This window comes from Chamaea fasciata, unplaced genomic scaffold, assembly GCF_029207755.1.
Source record: "Chamaea fasciata isolate MVZ Bird 193981 ecotype frontalis unplaced genomic scaffold, bChaFas1.0.hap1 SCAF_7, whole genome shotgun sequence".
Taxonomy (NCBI): Eukaryota; Metazoa; Chordata; class Aves; order Passeriformes; family Sylviidae; genus Chamaea; species Chamaea fasciata.
Window position 1 is genome coordinate 13,913,254 of NW_027094092.1, and position 21,714 is coordinate 13,934,967.

The window sequence follows — 21,714 nt, forward strand, 5'->3', positions numbered from 1 at the left end:
TTTGGTTTGGTTTGGTTTTTTTAAATACTAATACTAAAATCATGAACCTATAAAACTGATCTCAACTTAAGACCTGGAAATTACGAGGCTTTGAGTAAATCACTGCTAGGTTTAGGTCACTTTTTTGATTAGTTTGTTCCTCTGTGTTTTGTGGTGTGTTTTGGTTTGGAGTTGGTTTTTGCCATCATAGTGATCAAAGGTTGAGGTGAAATGTTAATTATATTGGATTACAAGGCAGTTCCTTCAGCAAGGAGTTCTGAGCCAAAGGCAGGGACTGTAGAGGGGGAATAATTGGAGGCAGTGTGGAGTCTGCTCTGGATGCCCTGTTTACATGAGTCTGGTGGAGTAGGTGAGTGTAAGGATGGAGCTGATGCAAGTGTCATTCAAGCATGTTATTCGTCCCATTTTATAGCTTTTTAGATAGTTAAGTTGCTATATTAGAAAGAAAAGTAAATCCTTACTGACATAAAAATAACTCTTAACAGTGAAGCCTGAAAAAGAAACTGTTATCCTTTATTGAATGAGTGTTGACAACTTCAGGACTTTGAAATGCAAGTTCATCCTCTCCCACAGCAGAGAGGAGAGTATAAATTAAACTAATCAAACCTGTTGCCCCTTGTTCTGTTGAAAAATGAGCAATTGAAGGCTTTTAATTCAAAAGGGTTTAGGTAAAATCAAAGCTTAACTCAAAATAAATAAATATTTATGTAAAATAAAAAGGCTGTTAGAACCATTGCCTTTCAATGGGGCAAAAGACTTCACTTGTATATTCCTAGTAAATATTCCTAATCAAATGCAAGTTGGCTATGGCTTCTCTTCTAATCCCAGCATGACCTTTCATTATTTTTTTGGTAGGAATACATGACATTTGGTGACTTCTCCCATTTTCTCACACTTATATTCTGCCTTGTGCCATACGGCTGCAGCATGAGCAGCCTGTGATTTTCTATAACACTGACTATCCTGATTATGCAGACTGTGTTCTGCACTGCTTGTGAAGACTACCTGCCTTTAATAATACTGGAATTTCTATGTGGCTTATGGGAAACGATAGTATTTGTTGCCATGGTGGTGTTTTTTGCATGAACTGACACTTTGCATGCTCTTGGCTTGATGTGCTGGGCTGAAGTGACAAAGTTAAGGTGAAGGACAAGGAGTAATGATTTTAAACTGAAATGGAGTAGGCTCAGATGGATATAAGGAAGACTTTTTTTTATGGTGATGAAACACTGGAACAGATTTCCCAGAGAGGTGATAGATGCCTCATCCCTTGAAACATTCAAGGTCAAATTGGATGGGGCTCTGAGCAACCTGATCTAATTGAAAATGTCCCTGCTTATTACAGCAGGATTGGGCTAGATGAGCTTTAATAGTCCCTTCCACCCAGAATGACTCGATGAGATAGCAGGTCCAGCACATGGACGAGGAGAATTCCCTTCACATGCTTCATCATATCTTCAAACACTTCTATTTCTAGGTGTTAATGAGAGAACAAACACTGGTATGAACCCAGAAACAGTTCCTTGCAGCTGCCATATTTGTTAGATCCTTGAAAATCCCCTCAGTACTTGGATATTACATGCTCCATGCAGTGCTGTAGGCCAAAGCATTTCTGAGCAAAAAAAGAAACCAGGCAGTGCTGCTGGATGAGGAGCTGATGACTGAGAGGGTGAAGTCTTTGCACTGGAGCAAGGCTTCAAACTGAATTCTGATGTGTAAGAATGGGGCTGGAAACAATTCATGGCAACCTTCACCCCATGAAGGAAAGATGTGAAACAAGAATGAGAAGTTGCTGTTTTTTTCTTTAATTAAAACTTCAAGGGGTAAAACTCTGTTACATTAGCTCTTCTGAACAGATCTCAGACAAAGATCATTGTGCCAGATTAAGATAGCCAAGCAGCAGTTAACAGACAACATGGTGAAAATGTTTGTTTGCATTTCTGTTTTCTTAAGGCTTTTAACTAAAATGACGTCATATAGCTTCTTGGCATGGAGGCAGGGGAGATAAAATACAGACTCAAAAATCATCAAAGGTCCTGGTTTTACTGGGCCTGTACTCCATGTGCAGTTAGAAAAAAACCCTTGCAGGACCAGAGGAGGAAGTCCGTAAAACACATCTGGCTGTAGGGTGCTCTTTTGGCCCACGACAATCCAGCTTCACCCAAGGAGTGATGCGGAGTGCCACTAAAGTGGGTTTTATGCAACTGCATGTGCTATGCTTCCAAGGGCTCCATAGTTTCTGGAGGTATTCTGTGCTTCAGAGCAGTACAGCAGTGCCCTGAGGGCCAAAAAGCCCTCACTGAACATATCTTCCCAGATGGAGAGAAGGATCTGGCTGCGTCAAGTAAACATTGAAAATCATTAAAATGTTATCAATTTCAATTTAGGTAATTTCTCAGTTAAACATGCCGCCAAGTTAAATATAGGCTATGCAGGGTACTTTTAAAACCTTGATCTTCTTCCCACTGCCAAAGAACTGGGAAGGAACAGTTTCTAAAGTGGGGTTTTCAACGTTTCCTGGGTTTGTAGATCTTGAACTGGTTGTGCTTATAGTGACAAGCCCCTAGAGGCTTTCTTATTATGGAGTTGGCATTGTAAATTATTTCTACATGTATTAATTATTTCTACCTATGATCCAGTTACAAGGATATTATGAAAGAAAACACAAGTAGAAAGCCAGGGTGTAGCCTGCAGGAAATAGTTAAGGAAACCCTAACTCTAAAAGGAGATTGTGCGTCCCTAGGCATTCTTGAAAAGCAGAAACTGTCATAAATATGAAAAATAAATTAATAAAAATCCCCAGACAAAGCACAATCTAAAAGTATGACTGTGAGATTTAGTGGCCAACAGTTGCTCTTTTAAGAGATGTGTGGAGTTGAAGCAGTTGCTTGCTCAGACAAGTAGAGTGCTGGGGATCTGCTTGTATTAGATGGTTGGACTCCCTGCCACTAATACCATTATTTATAGTGTGGCACAAGCACAGTAACTTATTCCAAAAGGCACCAAATAGGTGGGTGATATTTTTACACTCTGATGTTTCAGTGGCAAGTAACCAAAGAGGACTCGCATTAGTCATGGTCATTTAAAAAAAATAAAATAATGATCCTTCAACTCTTTCCTCTGTTTCATCACTTAAATAAGCAACACATTTTTGTGATTAGAGCTATAGTTTTTTCCCTTCTAAAGATGTCACATAACTTTCAAAGACCCCAGTGTTCAGCTGAACAGCTGCTCTTGCTTTTTTAAACCAGGGCTTCTTCATTCATAAGTAATGTAAAGGGAGTATGTGTGTGTGTGTGTGTGTAGCATCTGACAAGGTATTCCCCTGACCTCTTACTGGATAGGTAGGTGCCACCAGTACTTAGATACACTTTGCTTTATCCTTTTTGAAGAACAGTTTTATATTGTTCCTCCATGAATCATTGGACATTTGAAAGTCCCAAAAATACCAGACACAGAACATGGACAGCAGAATGATAGGTTCCTGTTGTGAAAAACATTTATCCTTGGAGCTGTGCATTCTGCTTTTCTGCTGGCAGCATTTGTGCATTTGCCTTTGACACCTGGATGTGGTGAGGAGGGTAAATGCTGGGCATTAGAGGAATGAGCTGCTTGCCAGGTTCAGGCTTTGAACACTTACAAGAGAGAAATGGGAGGAAATGGCAAACAAGACAAAAAGGTTTTTAAAACACAGCGTGGTATGTCACTGCCTTAACCTGGCTTTAATTTATGCCTCAGTTATAGTCCGTAGTGTTGCTATTTTCATAAGTGGAATAACAAGAAACCTCAACTCAGGACCGTAATATCCAGAAAAAAATCCTTTCTCATTGGTAATTGCTTGCATTTTTGCCTTTCTGAATCATGTCCAAGAGGAATACAAGTTTTAAACTAAGATATTTTGTATTTGAGCAGGACAAGCAGTGTTACATGTGTGTGACAACTTTTTTCACATCTTTGTTTTAGTATGCAAGTGTTCTAGCAACCTGGAGTTAAAAAAAATGCTTTTGTCCTCTGCTACTGCCTTTGCAAACATGTCTCCTGATGTTAGACATCATTTAAGCTTCTCAGAGGAAGGATAAGCACACAGGAAGTGATATTCCTCACTTCTGAAGTGGCTGTGTAATTTTCAGGCCTGTTCTTTCACTAGTTCACAACTCAGGTTCTAAATGGGAGTAAAAGTCTGTCCTGAGAGATGGGACTAGCTTTCCCTCTTACTCTGAATTGTGCCTGAACATATTTGCCAAATATCTGCTGAGCCATGGCAATTCACTGCTTCTCAACAATGTACCAAAATTTGCCTAGTCCACTTGTGTTTGTTTTTTTGTGGGATGGGGTTTTCATTTGTTTAGGTTTTTTTGTGGAGTTTTTTGTGTTACGATTTTTAAGATGGGGAATGTCATCATACAAATATAAAGATAAAATCCAGCAAAATGACTTCTGCATCTTACGGCTGCAGCCGTATCTAAAGAAAAATGCTCAGCTGGTGTCTTGCTGCAGTTTTTCATTTTCCAGTGGATTTCTGACAACTTACCCCAGTGAAGGGCCTGCCCTTTCCTCCACAACTATCGAGTTACATTGACCAAGCATTCTGCATGCAACAGAAAGGTGCAGCAAATTATGATTAGTAACATCAGCTGAATACCACCTCTGGAAAAAGGGCTTCAATTATATTTTTATGACTTATTTACAGTGAAAAAAAAATGCAGTTAATCAGGTGTTTTAGTACACCCATTAAGAAAATTAGTTGGCTGGTGTAAAGACTGCTTATGCTGTTATGCAAGGGTTGAGTGTGCTAATAACTCATGACACAGAGTGCTAAAATTTTGTATTAAATCAGGAGAAATGATCCAAGAATCTGGAGAAAAGGACTAAAAACCCCCCCAAACAAACAAACCCCAAAATCAACCAATCAAAACCCAACAGACACACCCAATCTGATTTTGTGCCTGCCTTGGCCTTGAGATGGTCTCTTCCTAAAGCTTATGACATAAGCAAAGTGCAGAGGAGCTTAGGGAAGAGGTGCCTCTCTGGCTTTGCACCAGGGAAAAGGAATCCTTTGGGGTGTCAGGGCCATGGTCACCTCCTTTATGGCTGTCTGTCGCTGCCTTCAGGCAGGCAGGAGGCATCCCGCTCTCCAGGCACTGTGGAAATGCTGTTGATGAGGGGGTTCAAAGGCTGTTGTTGTGGATCACTTGAGTGGGGGTTTGTCACCACTGAGCAAATCACTTTTTCCTTCTTGGTCCTGGTGTGCCTAACCCGGGCTTCCCTTGATTGCATTGTCTGTGGCTTTCTTGGGGAAATGAAAATTGTTTGTGGGGAAGTCAGCAGACAAAAGCTTTAAGCATTCCACAGTACAGGGTTTTTTCACTGTTTATGTGGGGTGATGAATGTAACATGAAGAGCAATTGCAGAACTTATTCTTCCACTCTCCGTGTTTTTAGTTGTGTTTAACTTCTCCAGATGGAATCCCTTATGTTTCAGCATTAGACTAAAGCCAAATCAGCGAGATTCCTTGGCCCTAGTTTTTGTCTTGGAAGGGCTGTATGTTTACAGGTGTGTGTGACAGTGCATTTTCTCCTCAGTGTCTTCTCTGCTGTGTATAAACCCTCTGGCTACTGATTGCATGTTGTTGTTGAGTGGGCTGCTTTTTTGTGCACAACAATGGGTCTGAGAATGCAGGCCTGAAAATTCATCTCTGCAACTCATCTCTACAACTCTTCAAACAACAGATAAAATTCTGTGTGACTGTAGCAGTGGGTAGATGTATTTTGTTTCATTTTTGTGTTAGCACATTGTGAGATACACAATTTTTACTGGTTTACAACTTGAGACTGACTTCCAGAGTTCAGTCTGTAAGCCCCTGGGAGGGTTTTGCAATAGCTTTTTTCTTTAAAGGGGGGGGGTTTAGGCATTTCAGCTATGATAGGACTGAATTTCATGCTTCTCTGGTATCAGACATTACTACCTAAAATAGTTCCACCCCACTGTGGGCCGAGCCAGTTTCCCTTATGCCACAGTGGACAGCAGCTTACTGGGAGTAGGGCAGTGCAGGGGCACACCCGAGCTGCTCAGCAAAAATCCACTCACACAGCCAGCTGCAGATGAAAGTTAGGGATTGCAGATGAAATTTAGGGATTACTCACCTGAAAGATCAGTTGGTAACATTTAATAGCACCTCTGGTAGGGTTTGTGACAGAGAAAGCCCCGTGCTTTGGGCTAACCTTTCCTGATGAGGTATTTCTAGCCAAAGCAGTCTCTGATAAGATTATAGGTTTTCCTTTCAGGTTTTTTCTTAAATACTTCACAGTCATCACGGAATGGCTTGTGTTGGAAAGGACTTTAAAGGTCATCATGTTCCATTCACCTTTCACCAGGACAGGTTGCTTAGTGCCCCATCCAACCTGGCCTTGAACACTGCCAGTGTTTTGTCACATGAGAGCTGCTTCACCCCTCTGATGACTTTAGTGGCCTCCACCAGACACGCTTCAGGAGGAGTTGGTTTTACTCATCTTAAAGGGAACTAAAATATCTTGAGTATTTTCATGCAGATCTAAAAAAAAAAAAAGCAAAAAGCTGAGACTGTGGAACTGCCACAAAATGGACTCCTTAACCCACTGATAATGGCACAGCATTTCCAGTATATTTTGTGGAAGTTGGATAAAGGTAGAGTTTTTGAACCTGGTGAAAATTATCCAAGCTCAGAGCAGTGTGTGGTAAGCAGTTAAAGAGGATCCATTTGCTTCTACTGATTTCAGGATGACCAGTAGCCCAGTCTTGCACATGAAGCATCATCCCTCTCTGGGCAGATAGATCCTCCTCTTCAGTGGGTATTTTTCCTCTACAACAGACCCAGCCACAGCTTATTGTCAGATGAAGACTAGAGAGGATGGTGAGTGCTGCCCTAAAGCTGATGCATCCCAGCTTTATTTCAGGAGTACAAGCTGGGGCTGGGATAGCCAGGAGTGTGCAGGGAGTTCCTGGCAGTGGCAGCCAGTGCTGGGGAGCACCCAGTGATCCCAGAGGTACTCAAGGAGTCCACATGGAAAGATAAGACCATTAAAAGAAAAAGGTAGTTATGAACCTATACTGTGAAGAAATTATTGTAGCAAGATTGTATCTGATTTAATTATATATACTTGGATGAAAATGTATTAAAAAAATTGTAAATCTCAATAGTTGAGAGTCAAACTGCAAATAAGAATGAATATCCTCATTACTGTAGACAGCTACATCTAATAAACTAAAGTTCCAGGTATGAATTTACTACAGATCTTTGCTGTACAAATGCATAAAAGGGATTCATTTGTTCTTATATGGCACTTACCTAGCTTTCAATCTAATAGATTTGAATTTTGCTTCTCTAGTCTCTATCAAAGATCATGGCACCATTTCTGTACGTGCTGGAGGTTGCCAAGGAGAGGCCATTGTTGCAGAGGTTCTACAGTGCCAGGGCGATGGTTGCAAATGAAAGACAACTCATTCTTTCCTCTCCCCCATCAAAACCCCAGCCAAGACAATGTTCTCTGGATAGGTAACTTACGAGGCATAAACAAATTGCCTGTGCCAGTGCTGATGCCTTAGCTGCTGTGAAATGGAGGGGAAGAATAACTTATTTAAATCCAAATATGCCTTTGGAGTTGGCTTCAAGTCCCTGCTTGCATGGTGGAGTATCAGGGGTTTCACACTGACTTCCCATATCACACTGTCTGTATTGTGGTCTCCTGCTTTTGTTAAATGAACCTGCCTCTTGCCTTTGGGAGTCTTGCATGAGTTTTTAGTTTAGCACAAGGGCTGTGAATGGGTCTTGAAGGAGTTGGGTTTGGAGTATTTAGCTAAACTCAAGTAGAATTGAAATAAGGATTCCAGTGACAGAGTTAGTCTCTGAAACACAGTGTGCCTGGCGCTGAGAACACCAGCAGTGACACTGCTTCTAATTCTTCACACTGCCCTTTTGACATATAACTTTCTGTGTATCAGTCTTTGAGGATGGAAAAACAAAGCCTTGTCGTGAAGGTGACTGCACAACCACAGAGACCAGGGGTTTCAGCATGCTCCTGGCTGGCTCAGCGAAGGGAGAAAACCTTCAAGTAATGTTTGCTGCTGTGGTTGGTGACATTATCAAATTTCCCAGTGCAAATACCTTTGAGAGGAGCAAGCCTTCAGTTTTTCTTCTTAGGATCATTTAATGAGTCATTATTTACTTTTGTCACATAGCAATACAGGACTTGATTTCTGGGAAAAAAAAAAAAACCTGTAACTGCCAAGGTTGCTGCTGAACAGAAGCAGCATATTGACCATAACAAAGTTTAAGCTCCTCACATGGGAAGTTTCCAGATATAACTTTCATTGTGGCTTCATATTTTCCACTACGTTCCTGAGGGACAGCAGCTCCTTTCAGATAAGGTCTTGCTCAGTAATGAGCTTGAAAGCTGTTTCTACTTGGAAAGGAGAAATCCACTAACAACACAGGAAAAGTACCACAAAAAGTCAGGTTGTGAAGCTGGGAGCGCTTCAGTTTGGGTTATGACCACAGGAATTTTAGGATGTAGAGTGTGAGGGGAGCCTGTGCGTTGGTGCCCTCCTGCCCCAGGCTGGGACAGGGTGTACTCCCCGAGTGTGGCCTTGGGCTTTAGTTTCACTACAACCCTTTAAGCCAAGTAGTTTCAAAGGTCTGTGTTGCTGTTGTCCTGATGAGGTTTGGAGAGCCTTGGGGAAAGAGACTCACTTTTCTTGCATTAAACTTCACTGATCTGTTTCCCCCACAAGGTGGGGTTTGTTTGGGGTTTTTTTAATTCTTTTATTTTAATGCTAATTGACAAAGCACATGGGCTAAGCAAGATTGTAGGGTGTTTTCCACCTTAACAGGAGTAGGGTTGATCACATTATGCCCAGTCAAGCCCTGGAGTGATGGGGATCAAATGTTCCTGTAGTCTTGATCACACCATGAAGAAGAAACCCTTTAATCCTCCTGAGCAGGAGTGATTTGTAATGTTCAGAAGGTGTCCTTGCAAGCCTGCAGTGCCAGAGCTGTAGGAGAAATAGGCAGGGGAAGAAGTGATATGTTTTCTCCAGGTTAGCCTGGCCTCTTGACTACAGTGGTTTAGGAAGAAGTAGGGAGCAATTTTTGCCACTGGGATAGTACGTGAGGTTTGCTGCTGTACCCTGCTGGGCCATGCGCTCGTTAGGAACTGCACATGCACAGACCTGCGGTTCTGCACGGCTGCAGTGCCAGGTCCCATCTGCTATAAATACAGCAAAAGCTGCTGTGATTTATGCCAGTCAGGGACTTGGTCCAGGGGCCAGGCTAAAACACTGATACAAGGAAGGCTCTCTGACTTTTATTTCCAAATACTCTAATTTCAGCAGCTCTGCATTCATGTTAGGGTTGCCTTTTTATCTTCCCCCCCTCCTTCCTCTCCTGCTCGTCTTGTGCATTCTTGTTTGACCTTTACAATTGTATCAAATGGGATCAAAGCAGAGGTTTTTAGGGTTTGGTTTGGTGGGTTTTCTTGATATTTGTTTGGTCAGGATTTGTTGTTGTTGTTGTTTTTTTGTCCCTGACTTTTTTTTACCTTTTGAGTGTCCACGCCAGTGGAAATATAAGAAGTTTTGACTTGACCACTGAGGTGTGAACTGACAGTAGTCTGTTCTTAGGATGTCTTTCTCTTAATCAAAATAGTAATCAATACCTTGCAGCACAAGTCTATGAGACACTTGCAGCAGCTTTCTTTAAAACAGATCTCACTGAGCAGTCTGCAATCTCCTATGTGTGCCCCCCCAGTTCCTGGACTGCTTGGTTGGAAGCTGGAGGTCACCCATGGCATCAGCTCTGTCACCTTTTACCATTAGGGCTGTGCGAAATCTTACATTAAAAATACAGAGTAAGAATCACTTTTCACAAAGGGACAGTGCTGAAATTCGCAAACAGAAAAGGGAAGAAGCAACTTTGACTCATGTTATGCTTAAAAGGATGCTTCTCAGCCAAAGACTACGGTTCCCAAGTGTGCTCATGAAATCTTGACAATTTGCCCAAACCCCATTTTCAGAGGAAGTTTGTGATTGATAGAATTAAGCTCTAATCATGCAAACCATAGGAAAGTATGTGAGAATACCCACCTTTTATGGCATGGCATTTGTTGGCACTCTCAGCTTGGTTGTAGCAGACAAGATTAAAAGATTAGTAAGTAAGCCAGATACTGAACTGCTGCTGCTGAAGTTGTATTTTGCCAGTATATTGATTACAGAGGATTTTTAAAGCCTTCAGAACAATGTCCTGTATCTTTATTTCTGTGGTAGCTTGTAACTGTATATCTTTAATGAAGTGGAGAGCTTATTTCATGAGGTAGGTGTGAAGCGTGCTTTTTGCCAAATCAGATTGGTCCATTCCTTTGGCTGTGTAGTTTTGGGGGTTTTTTTCTTTATTTTCCTCCGAAGTTTTCTGTGAAAGAGAAACAGATTTTTGACAATGTTGACACAAGCAGGGAAACCCATGCTGAGGTCTGGTCTTATACTGAGACAAGAGCAAATTTCAGTCTCCTTTGGAGAATGCTGGCCATACCTGATACTGTCTGCCAGCCAGCCAATTTCTTTTCTGGAAGACGTTCCAGAACAAAGCCCTAAGGCCTGTTCTCCAAATCCCTGCTTAATCACAGAATAGGCTGAGTTGGAAGGGACCCATCAGGATTGAGGCCAACCCCTGGCCCTGCACAGGACACCCCAAGAATTGAAGCATGTGCCTGAGGGAATCGTATTATTTATTCTCCTTGTGTCAGAGTAGATTGTAATGGCTTCACTTAACAGAAAATTGCAGCATTTTTTAAAAAATTAGCAATATGAATGTAAGGAATTGAATGTTAAGCTCCTGACTTTCTTTTTTTGTGTAAGGTGACACTTGGTAGGATGCTTTTCTACAAGTCTCTCAGTTTGGGCTAGGTTTTTTTCACAGCATCAAGCTGGTAGGAAATGCTGGTGATGGATTGAGGTAGCAGGAAGGTTGGGAGCAGGACCCAAGCAAAACGGAAATCCAGGGAAACTGCTCCATCAAGTGTTGAAAGGTAAAACTGGCACTGCAGAACACTAAAAATACAGGTCTGCCTTGGGCCAGAAGCAAGGTGACCTGCTCGTGTCCAGTACAGATGAAACTTGCAAAAGCCCCACTGATCTTCACAGGGCCAGATTCCACTCTGAGCTGAACAACATATTATGGGATGGCCTTCATTTTAATTTGATATTTACTCCCTTAGAAATATCTGCTGCAGTGGCCAGTTAAAGGCTCATCTTTTTTTTTTCTTCCCCAACAGTTCAAATAAAAGCAAATGTTTTGCATATATGCACATAAAATGCATGCTTCAAAAGTAAAGCTTTACTTGTTTTCCTTTGAAATAGAACAGTAATTGTTGAAAGATTTGTAGGGAGGGAAAACGAAGCATTTGTTTTGTCTTAAATTTTAAGAGTGTAGTTAATTTTTCTGTTAAATGTTGACAGATATAATGGCTGGTCTACATGTACAAATGTCACTGAAATAATTTTTAGACTTAGATATTCAGGTTTTCTTGCTTTCACAGTGGAAATTTGAACCCTTCTGACCTGAACCTGTATTTTACTTATTCATTCAGGATATCTGCACTGCACACTGCTTAGAGAAAGTTTACCATCTACATGGTAAGTTTACCATCTACAAGTAGACCTTGATTTTTATGCTATTTTTTTTCCCAAAATGAGTTTGCTCTTACACAGCCATTTGAATCAAGTGAGGTAAATTTTACTTTAAGTTTTTGATTTCCCAGGCTTTCTATGGAGAAACTACACTGAAGTTTTATGGAAACTTCATAAGAGAATAAAAAAATTATTAAAATCTTAGTTATAAAATCCAACTAGGAAATGAATGGGATTAATGTAATTTTCAAGCAAATACAGTGCTATGAAGAATTGAATTTTTTGTAAAAAGAGGTAAGAGCTTTCAAATGTCAGTTTTTCAAAATGTCATTGCTGTTTAGATTTAAAAGCTTTCTTATAGAGTTGTTTTTTGTTTGGGCTTGGTTTTTTGTTGGTTTTTTTGGGGTGGTGGGGTTTTTTGGTGGGTTTTTTTTTTTGTTTGGTTTAGGTTTTTTTGAGTGACAGAAAATTCTTTCTTCGACTGTTTTTGCTTAAAGCCATTGACGTTTCACCTATTTCTGCCTCTTCCCCAGGGGCTGTCCCAGGATTTGTTTTATCTCATCCTGACTAGTACCTTCAGGAACCCCAAAACTTTGTAGAGACATGGAGCCATGTAGATTGGAAAAGCCCTTAAAGATCATAGAATCCAATCATAATTGTTCTGATGTATTGCCTCCATCCCCAAATACTGAATGAGGCTGGGGGACTGTACAAAAGCTAAAAATTTCCTTGAAAACCTCAGAAACAGGTGCCTAATATTCACAAGCAGGTACAACTCAGGATGTGCTCCCTCCTCACTCCTGAACCCTTTTAGCAAATAACTATCAATAATATAGTCCATAAATAATAGAATTTTTATTCAAATATCGTCAAATCCCACCTTTTTTGTAAATGCGATTTAAACCACGGTGTAAGAGCAACCCAAGATGAGCAGCACTGTGAGTTTCTGTACCTGTTTAAAAAAATGTACGTGTTTACCAGCACCTAAAGGCTTCCCTGAATTTTGAGTTGGTGAGAGAATGATTAGTTTATAGAGAAATAAATAACGACCAGCCCTAACTTGTTTCAGAAAAGGCATGGAGGGGGAGTTACCAGCTTAGTACCCATTGCCTTCAGTGGGGTGCAGAAAATGTACATTGAACGGCTTCAGGGGCCTCCCTGAATTGTTTGTGTTTGTCTTGAATTTGTCAGCATGGCTGAAAACCAGCCAGAAAGGGAGAGTGGTAACTGCTAGGGGACCTGTCAGCAGAGAGTAAAGAAAAGAATGGTGAGTCAGTGCAGAGTGATACTGTTTTTCATCTAAAATCCCAAAAACCCCCTCCACTAGTATGCAGAGTAACAGGTGTAACCACAAGCTTTCCTAGCTCCCTCCTCCAGCCCAAGCTAATTTAGGTTTCTAAGCCTAAGGAATGAGTACAACATGATGAAGCCAAAATTTATGAAAATATATCCATGTTAATATAGGCTGTAAAATAAATGCTAACAAAAGCTGAAGTAAAACAGCTTTTATTCACATGAAAAAATAAACCTGTTAGCTCTGATAATCAATTAAAATATTATAGAATCAAGCAATCACAGATGTAGAAGCTTATCCTCCTTAAAGTCATTATAAATCACATCCTTTCCTAAATCTCTCTATTCCCTTTTATTGCTTACATTATAATCCCTGTCCGGGTATCATTTTCATTGCTAAACACACTGTTTGCCAGTCAGTTTATTAAGGTTTGTCTTGATAGTGCCAAAACAAATGCTCCTTTTCAAAGATAAAAGGAAGGCTAATATTAAAACAATAATTTCACCTCTTTGCTGGCAGAGCCTACTTATTGAAGAAACTGGCAGATGAAATCTCTGAGGTGACAGGGAATTAGTGTGTCAATAGGAGCCTGCTTTGAAGTTGACCCACACTGTTCTTGGTGGTGTTGGGTATTCTCTGTCTCTTGCAATAGGATGTGGGGAAAGAGAACTTTTTGGGGTGGGAAGCAGCTAACAATGGAAGTGTTCTTCACTGGTTTTAATTGATTAAAAGCTTTAGTGAAAAAAAGGGGGCAACACGTAGGAGACACAAAAAAATAAAAACAGAAAAATTATAAACTTGAGCCTGTAAGTGACAGGACAAAGGGTAACAACTTCAATTGAAAGAGAGCAGGTTTAGATGAGATATTAGAAAGAAATTCCTTACTGTGAGACTGGTGAGGTAGAGGCTGCCCAGAGAAGCTGTGGGTGCTCCATCTCTGGAAGTGCTCAGGGTCAGGTTGGATGGGGTTCTGAGCAACCTGGTCTGGTGGAAGGTGTTTCTTCCCACAGCAGGGCTTTGAGGCTACATGATCTTTAAGGTCCTTTCCAAACCAGGCCATGACTGGCAAGAACAGCAAAGAGGCAGCAAAGAGGCATCAAAGGGCCTGGGGCATTTAAAGGAAATGTGTAACTCTTGGGTTTGTACAGGAGGGGATTGGTGACATCAGGCTTACAGCAGTGATGTCAGTAAAGTGCTCTGAGTAGTGAGAGGGCAGTAGGGCTGAAAAGCATTACTTGACATAATGAGGAGTGCTCTAAAATACTGCTGTGGAAGCAAACACTTGTATTACCCCCAAAGCTGCTATCAGTTCAATTGAAGCCTGGGGGAAGCACAAGCCTAACAGCTTAACAACCCTCCTGATTTGTATGCAAAAACTACTGTGAGCAAGAAGCAAAAAACCATAAAAACGTGACTTAAACCCAAGCCTGAGAACAGATGAGGTGTAAAGGAAATGCGTTCTGTTTTTCTGTGGTTTAGCTGGTGGCAGACAAACCCTGAGCCAAGGAAAGCTGACAAGCCACTCTAGGGCTCAGGGGTCTGAGCACTGGGAGACAGAAGCTGCTGGTAAGTGGGGAGGCTTTTAAACCCTGAGCACTCAATACCATTTCAACTTGAAATGCTCAAATTTCATGAGAGCTTGATGAAATTAACTAACTCACGATCCAAATATGTACTTTATGTATACAATATATGTATAGGAGGGAGCTTGAGGAAATGGCATGAAGTGGTCAGGGAATTTTCAGGGTGGATATCAGGAAAAGGTTCTTTACCCAGAGGGTGGCTGGGCACTGAAACATGCTGCCCAGGGCAGTGGTCACAGCACCAGCCTGACAGAGTTCAAGAAGCATTTGGAAAAGGTTCTGGGACACACAGGGGGAGTCTCAGGGTGTCCTGACCAGGGCCAAGAGTTGGACTCAATGCTTCCAGTGGGTCCCTTCCAACTCAGCAGATTCTATGTTTCTATAAATCTGATTGCAACAGGAACAAGACAAGCAATGTTCCCTGTTTGTATGGATAAGACTATTTAAAATAAGAAACAGACATGGCTCCATGGCAAACAGCTGATAGACCATTACGGCTGGACATGGATGGGCATCAGAAAGAGTGGCAGTCTCATCTCTAGTTGACAAACACATTAGGAATAACAGTGTTTGAGATAAAAAAAATAGGTCAAGATGAGGTAGCATGGGGAAAACATTTAAAGGAAAAGAAAAATACCTCTCAGATAAGAGCAGTCAAGTGTCTTCCTATGGAGTTGCATTTTGCTTCACATTAAATGGGAAACTATGTTCTTTGACGTTCCCAACTTCCTTTAAAGATGAAACCAGAGAAATGATTGATGGTTCAAGGGTTTGCCCCTGGAATTGTAAAGGTGGCCTCAGTGATGTTTTGTCAATAGATACAAACTGCTATTACATTTTCATTACAGGCTGGTAATCTGGACATGGAGAAATGGATCTCCATAGCTCCAAAGAGATTTACAGTAGATGACAGAAAGGAAAGTGTTACAAGTGGAGTGAAAAGGTTGGTCTTAGTGTTTGTATTAATGTAACTGTACTGATTTTGGTGTCATTCTTTCAAATTTTTCTCTTAAGTATAAGATGTCTGCTGGGGTTTATCGCTGGGGAGTTATCAACTTAGCTGAGAGGAGAAACATCTTTAATTTAGAAATATCTTTCTTTTTCTTGTGACAGAAAATGAAATGTAAGAGTTATCATCAGATTTGAAAACCTGGGTTTGCAGTATGGAACTTGGAGAAGAATGCATGATCCTGATAATCAGGAGAAATTTTTTCAGGAGTTGTCTGGCATTGGAATGGACTCTCCAGGTAGGTGGTGGAATTGCCATCCCTGGAGGTGTTCAGTGCCACTGGATGTGGCATTTAGTGCCAGGGTCTAGTTGACAAGGTGGTGATGAGTCAAAGGTTGGACTTGTTGATCTATGGGGTCTTTTCCAACCTAAATGGTTCTGTGATCCCTGGGACACTCATCCCAGTGTCCCTAGGCTTTCTTCTGCTTTGTAGAAGTCACACAGAAGTGATGGGACATTCTAAACTTAGTGTAGAGGTAGAGGGATGAAATTTCATGTCTTTCTGAGTCTTCATCACATTGGTTACATAAAAAATTCTATTTTTTAAAGAAATATGACTGGCTGAAAGAATGTTTTTCAGATTGCTCATCAGATAATTGGTGTGGAGTTATATTTTGTGACTGCTAATGATTAGTGAGGCAAGACCAGAGTTTCCCTGAGATACTGGATGAGTGTTTCTGGCAGTCCTCTTAATGAAACCCTGTTTTTATTAAATTCCTGGTCTCTGAATGTAACAAATTCCTATGTCAAAGTTGATGGGACTCCAACATCTAACTACAGCCCTGTCTCAAGATAGTAAGCAAGCTATAAATTCTCAGCTTCTTCAGGACTAGGATGAGTTGGCTGTGAAGTTTCATTTGAAAAGATATTTTAAGTTACTTCCTTTTTAGTCACAATTTTTCCTGCCTACATGAAGACTCAAGCATCTTGGTGTCCCATTCATTTGACAGAGCCATTGAGCAGTGATACTGAAAGCTGCTCCCAAGCTGCTTTAAGTGAGTAATTTCAAATTCACAATGCAATAAAATCTTTTCTGGAACATATATAGACCACTGTAAAGAGGTCAGTGAGCTACCAGTTCTTTTCTTGAAAATACTAACAATGAACTTATTTTCTTGAATTTCTGGAGAAAGTAGAAATTCAATTTTTAACATTCTCTTGACCTGAGAAATGTTACGTGTTCTGCTTTTAATTGCATCCCTCTGTAGAGGGAAGGATATCTTGAGTTGATAACTCAGTTTGAGATGTTCATGGCAGAGAAGACTTGGTCTAGTGACGAGCACCACGTGCTCAACACTGAAAATGCTGCTCTGACCTTTTCCTGGCATACATGCTCTGGACAGAAAGATATTTTGACATTTTTAATGTGATATGAAAGGATATGGATATCCTCTTGTGAAATATAATGAACTTATATGTTTTATGTCACTCTGCTTTGAGACAGCTGGAGCTGAAAATGGGCTGTAACTATAAACACCATTACTCCTTTTCTTTTTTCATCTGTGTGGAGCACAGCCACCCCTGATTCTGTGCTTTTAGACCCATAAGGATGACAATTTACCTGCCCCACTGCACTCTATAGGAGCATTGAAAGGTATGCTCAGGTAAACTGGGACACTGGTGGCTGGGCTTTTGTTGTGCTGATATTTTTTGGCTGTGCAAAGAAAATGAGTGTTAATTACTGATCATGCCCTAAGATTTTTATGAAAAGGTTATAAGAGATCCTTCAGGTTGTGGGAAGGATGATGAGCAGTGTGGTGAGGCATCCAAGGTGCACAGGTGCAGTGTGGTCGAGCAGTTTCCTGGGTTTCCACCACAACAGCAGTGAAGGCTGTTGCCTTAACCTGGCCACCATCTGCAAAGCCAGCACTGGGAAGCCCCAGCAGGTTTTTGAGAGCTGCTGGGAGAACCAGTGGCTGGTGGAGAGTGTTCAACACAAATGCACTGTATCCAGATGAACCCCCCAGCACAGCAGCTACTTAAAGCACTCCCCAAACTCCTCCAAAAGAAGGGGAGGGATCACCCAAAGGCAGCTTCTAAAAGCCTTTTGCAGTCATTAGTGCTGTCCCCTGTGCTGGAGGCTGCCTGCAGTGAGCATGTCCACATCTGCAATGTGCTCACATTTCAAAGGCGGTGCTCCTAACCAGCTGCATCTCAAGAAATCGAGCAATTTTTTAATTTTTTTGTTCTTTCTTTTCTTTTTTTTTTTTTTTTTTCTTTTTTTTTTTTTTTTGATGATACCATGCCAAGTCTTTTGAAATGAAAGCTGGGGCAGGCCTAGTGGAGATTAATGTAGGAAAAATGCTGCTGGCTTGATAAGCCACAGATGTCTGTGAGATTTGTGGACGTTGCTGACAGCTCGTGATGGTTTGCAGCTTGCGAGGTCCCCTGGCTCCAGGACCAATGTGCTGAATCCATGGCTGGAGGTGCAGGGCAGGGTTTGGCCCAGTGCTTGGGTGAAGGGTTTGAGAAGACCTGGAAGAAAAACTGGTCTAGATCCACTGTATCATTGCAGAGTTGTCTGAAGTGCTGCAGCTATCTGTGCAAAAGAATGGCCTTTCATCTTTTAATAATGTCAGTATTGGCCACTGTTTTTATAATACTGTAATGAGGAGACGTAAGTTGGTGAAACTCTGTGAAAGCATAATATGGTGATGGAAACTCAAGTTATTGCACCAACCTTGGAAAATTGAAAAGGTGACTTCTGTTGGTGGAATCATTCCTAGTGGGTGGACAGGAGCTGGGCTTCTGTTAACTCTGCAAACTTAATTAAAACTATGCAGCTTTTGTTAGGCAAGACTTTTGTTGTGTCCTGTTAGGTGGTACCAGTAACACCAAGGAATTGACAGAAAATTTTCTTGCTCTTTTTAAACTCAAGATTGTCCTGTCATCAAACACTGTCACAGAAGCAGTGCAGAATGTGACAGGTCCCTCTGTTAGGAAATGGGCTGGTCTGGGTGCTTTGTTTTAAGACAGTTACAGATGATTGCATATATAAAAATACAACAAATTTAATAATTTCTTGACATTGAGCACACATATAGACTGCATCATTTGTGAGATGCTGCCAGTTAGACTATTTGTGGATCACGCTCTGTTGTTTTCATGTTTCACCAAGGCCAAATATTTCACTGACTTGTGAGCACACATGAAGTTATCCCTCACATGCTGTCAGTGACTCCTCATGCAAAAATCCCCTGGGAGTCTCATCCTCTGCTCAGATTAAGGTTCTTCCAAAGCTGCATTCTTGCATGCCCTGATATTGTGTGCTTAAGTTTATTTTGGGCAGAAAATTAAATTAAATCAGTTGTTAGTTTTAATTTTGAAGTGATGCTTTTTCATCAGCTTGAAATACCTTTATGGGCCCTGATGTTTATATGTAACTTGTTGGTACCAATACTTTCCATGTCTGAATAAAATAAATTGGTACAATCTTCGTCCAAAAAGTTTTGAGAAAATGCAGAAAATTGCCTTGCCAGAATGTTAAAAAAAGATAATTAACAAAAGATAATTTGAACCAAAATAGCCTTTGGGGGTTTTTTGTGTGTGTGGTTTTTTGGTTTGGGGTTGGGGGTTTGAGGGGGGGGCAGGTGGGGGTGTTTTGCTTTTTCGTTTGGTTTTTTGTGAGGTTTTTTTTTGCTGTTGGTTGGTTGGTTTGATTTAGGGGGTTTTCTTCTCAGAACAAGAAGGTGGTTTTCTGTAAAGTTTTGATAAATGCTAGGCAAGGAAGTAAATCACTAAATAGTGATTTAAATGCAAATTTGTCTGTAATAGGAATCTCTGCATGTGCCTGTAAACAAATTAGCAAAGAACCAGGCCCCTCTTGTCATCTTTGTAATACTGCCTTTTTTTCCTACTGACAGCCTGTATTGCTCACCCAGGCTGGTACCTTTCGCCCTATGTCTGATCAACACCTCTGGGTAGAATTCAGAGACAGCTGGTATTTAGCATATATATTGTTACTGGAAAAACTTGTGCATTGGTAGCTCACATAAGATGATTGAGGCAGCTAAGAAATAATTTCCATAAATGATAGGAGAACTTTTATTCCATGCACCCTCAAAAGCAGCAATAGTTTTAGGGGAATTTGAGAGGAAAATCATAGAACCATTTGGGTTGGAAGGGACGTTAAAAATCATCTCATTCCAACCCCCTGGTCAGGAACACCTTCAACTAGGCCAGGCTGCTCAAAGCCCTGTCCAGGCTGGCCTTGAACACTTCCAGGGACGGAGCATCCACAGCTTCTCTGGGCAACATCTTCCAACCTCACCACCCTCACAGTAAAGAGCTTTTTCTTAAAATCTACCCTAAATCTGCCCTCTTTCAGTTCAAAACCATTCCCCCTTGTCTTGTCACTATTTCCTCATGTAAAAGCTGCTTTGCTTTCTTCCATAACCTCTCTTTTAGTACTGGAAGGCCACAATGAGGTCTCCCTGGAGCTGTCTCTTCTCCAGGCTGAAAACCTCTCAGCCCAGTTTCACATCAGCAGTGCTCCAATCCTCTGATCACCTTGGTGGCTCTGCTCTAGACCTATCTAACAGGCTCTTTCTCCAGGTGGGGTTGCATGAGGGCACAGTAGAGGGGCAGAATCCCTTCAGAGATTGGGAAGCCTGACTGCCAGTGAAGACTGAGGCAAAGGATTCATTGAGTACCTCAGCCTTCTCCATATCTGTTATCACCAGTTCTCTCTTCTCTTACCAATCCAATCCTGTACACCCTCCTTGGCCTTTCCTTTCTGACCTACGTACTTATAGAATCCCTTCTTGTTATTCTTCACATCCTTTGGCAAGTCCTATTCCATCTCTGCCTTAGCTTTTCTGATCTTGTACCTACACATCCAAACTATAGCTTCAGTTACCCAAAATATTTGAGTATTTGAGGAAGAAAATTCTTTCATTTCAGTTCCTCTATAAAATAGTTTCAAACTTTTTTTTTTGAGTAGGTGAACAGGACGGAGACTGGCTATGTTATATAGCATTTTATGTATAAAATGAGCTTGAGCCTCTAGATCTTTACAATATTCTGTGCTCACAGTTTGGGGTGGGATAGTAGAGGAAATAAAAAGTGCTATCATCATGCTCATCTGATATTTTTGCTTATGAACACAAAAAAGCCTGATATAGCAATAACAAATATCTGCTGTCACCTACTGCCACCATGATATTAACAAAGGGAACTCTGATATGTGCATTTGCAAAGGGTGAGCAGAGACAATGCTCAAGTGAGCCTCAGGGAATTATCTCTTGTCAGGTCTTCTGTTTGTAGCTTGTCAGTGCAAAGACATCTGCTCTTGTTCACTTTGTGGCACTTGTGGGGCTCTTGGTCAAGCTCACACACCAAGTTACCATTTAAACTCCTGTATCCTTGGGTGGCATTTAAAACAGCATTCAGAACGTTGTTTTTCTTTACCCAGGGATTAAATGATTGCTTTATCAGCTGGAGATTGCTGTGTGCCTCTGCAGGGAAACTCACCACCAAAATAATGTAAATTCAGCTCTAGGAATTCTGTGATGCACAGCAGGGTAAAAACGTCCCCCCATCTCCAGGCAAGGTTTCTTTTAGGTATCTCATCTGTTGTGCCAAGCCAGCCTGCAGTGCGGATGATTTCAGCATTGTTCAAGACTTTATTGTGTGAGTCTGTAGGAGAAAACATAGGCACACTTTAATGAGGATCTAAAAACCAAGATTTCCACAGACTGCTGTGCTGTAGCTGAACTATGACTTCTAAGTAGTTCTTAGTGCCTTGAATCTTATTTTCAAGCTCTTAATGGTTATGTTATTTAAATCCATTATATTTGGGGTGGAATGGGTCTATAAATCTGAAAATGTCTTAACACAGCAGCTATCTGAATAAAATTGCTTGTGAAAATTTCTTTGTGGGAATAAGAATTTGAAATTCACCATATAAAACCAGCAATGCTACACAAAAGCCCTGCGGGACTGGGTGGGGGGATGTGTACGCTTGGGGGTTGTTTTAGGTTTTTTTTAAGAATAAGGGGAAAGTATAATTTATTCCTGGATAATTAGTGGTGTTTTAGCACTGAAATGTACACCACTTGGAGGAATAGTCACTGGCGCCTTTCACACCTGCACAGGGTATGAAATTCCAAACAATTAAAACAATTAATATTTCCTCCTGAAAAAAGTCTATTGTGCTTTGGCAAAAAGCGTAT

General features: G+C 41.0%; 1 long non-coding RNA gene across 1 annotated transcript; it reads right to left on the minus strand.

The window, feature by feature from the left end:
- Positions 1-8,172: 8,172 nt before the first annotated feature.
- Positions 8,173-21,174, minus strand: LOC136292220 (uncharacterized). Its single transcript, XR_010721859.1, has 3 exons — positions 21,014-21,174; positions 10,117-10,438; positions 8,173-8,232 (listed from the first exon to the last, which is right to left on the minus strand). It is a non-coding gene; the product is annotated as an uncharacterized lncRNA (long non-coding RNA).
- Between the last annotated feature and the right edge of the window lie 540 nt (positions 21,175-21,714).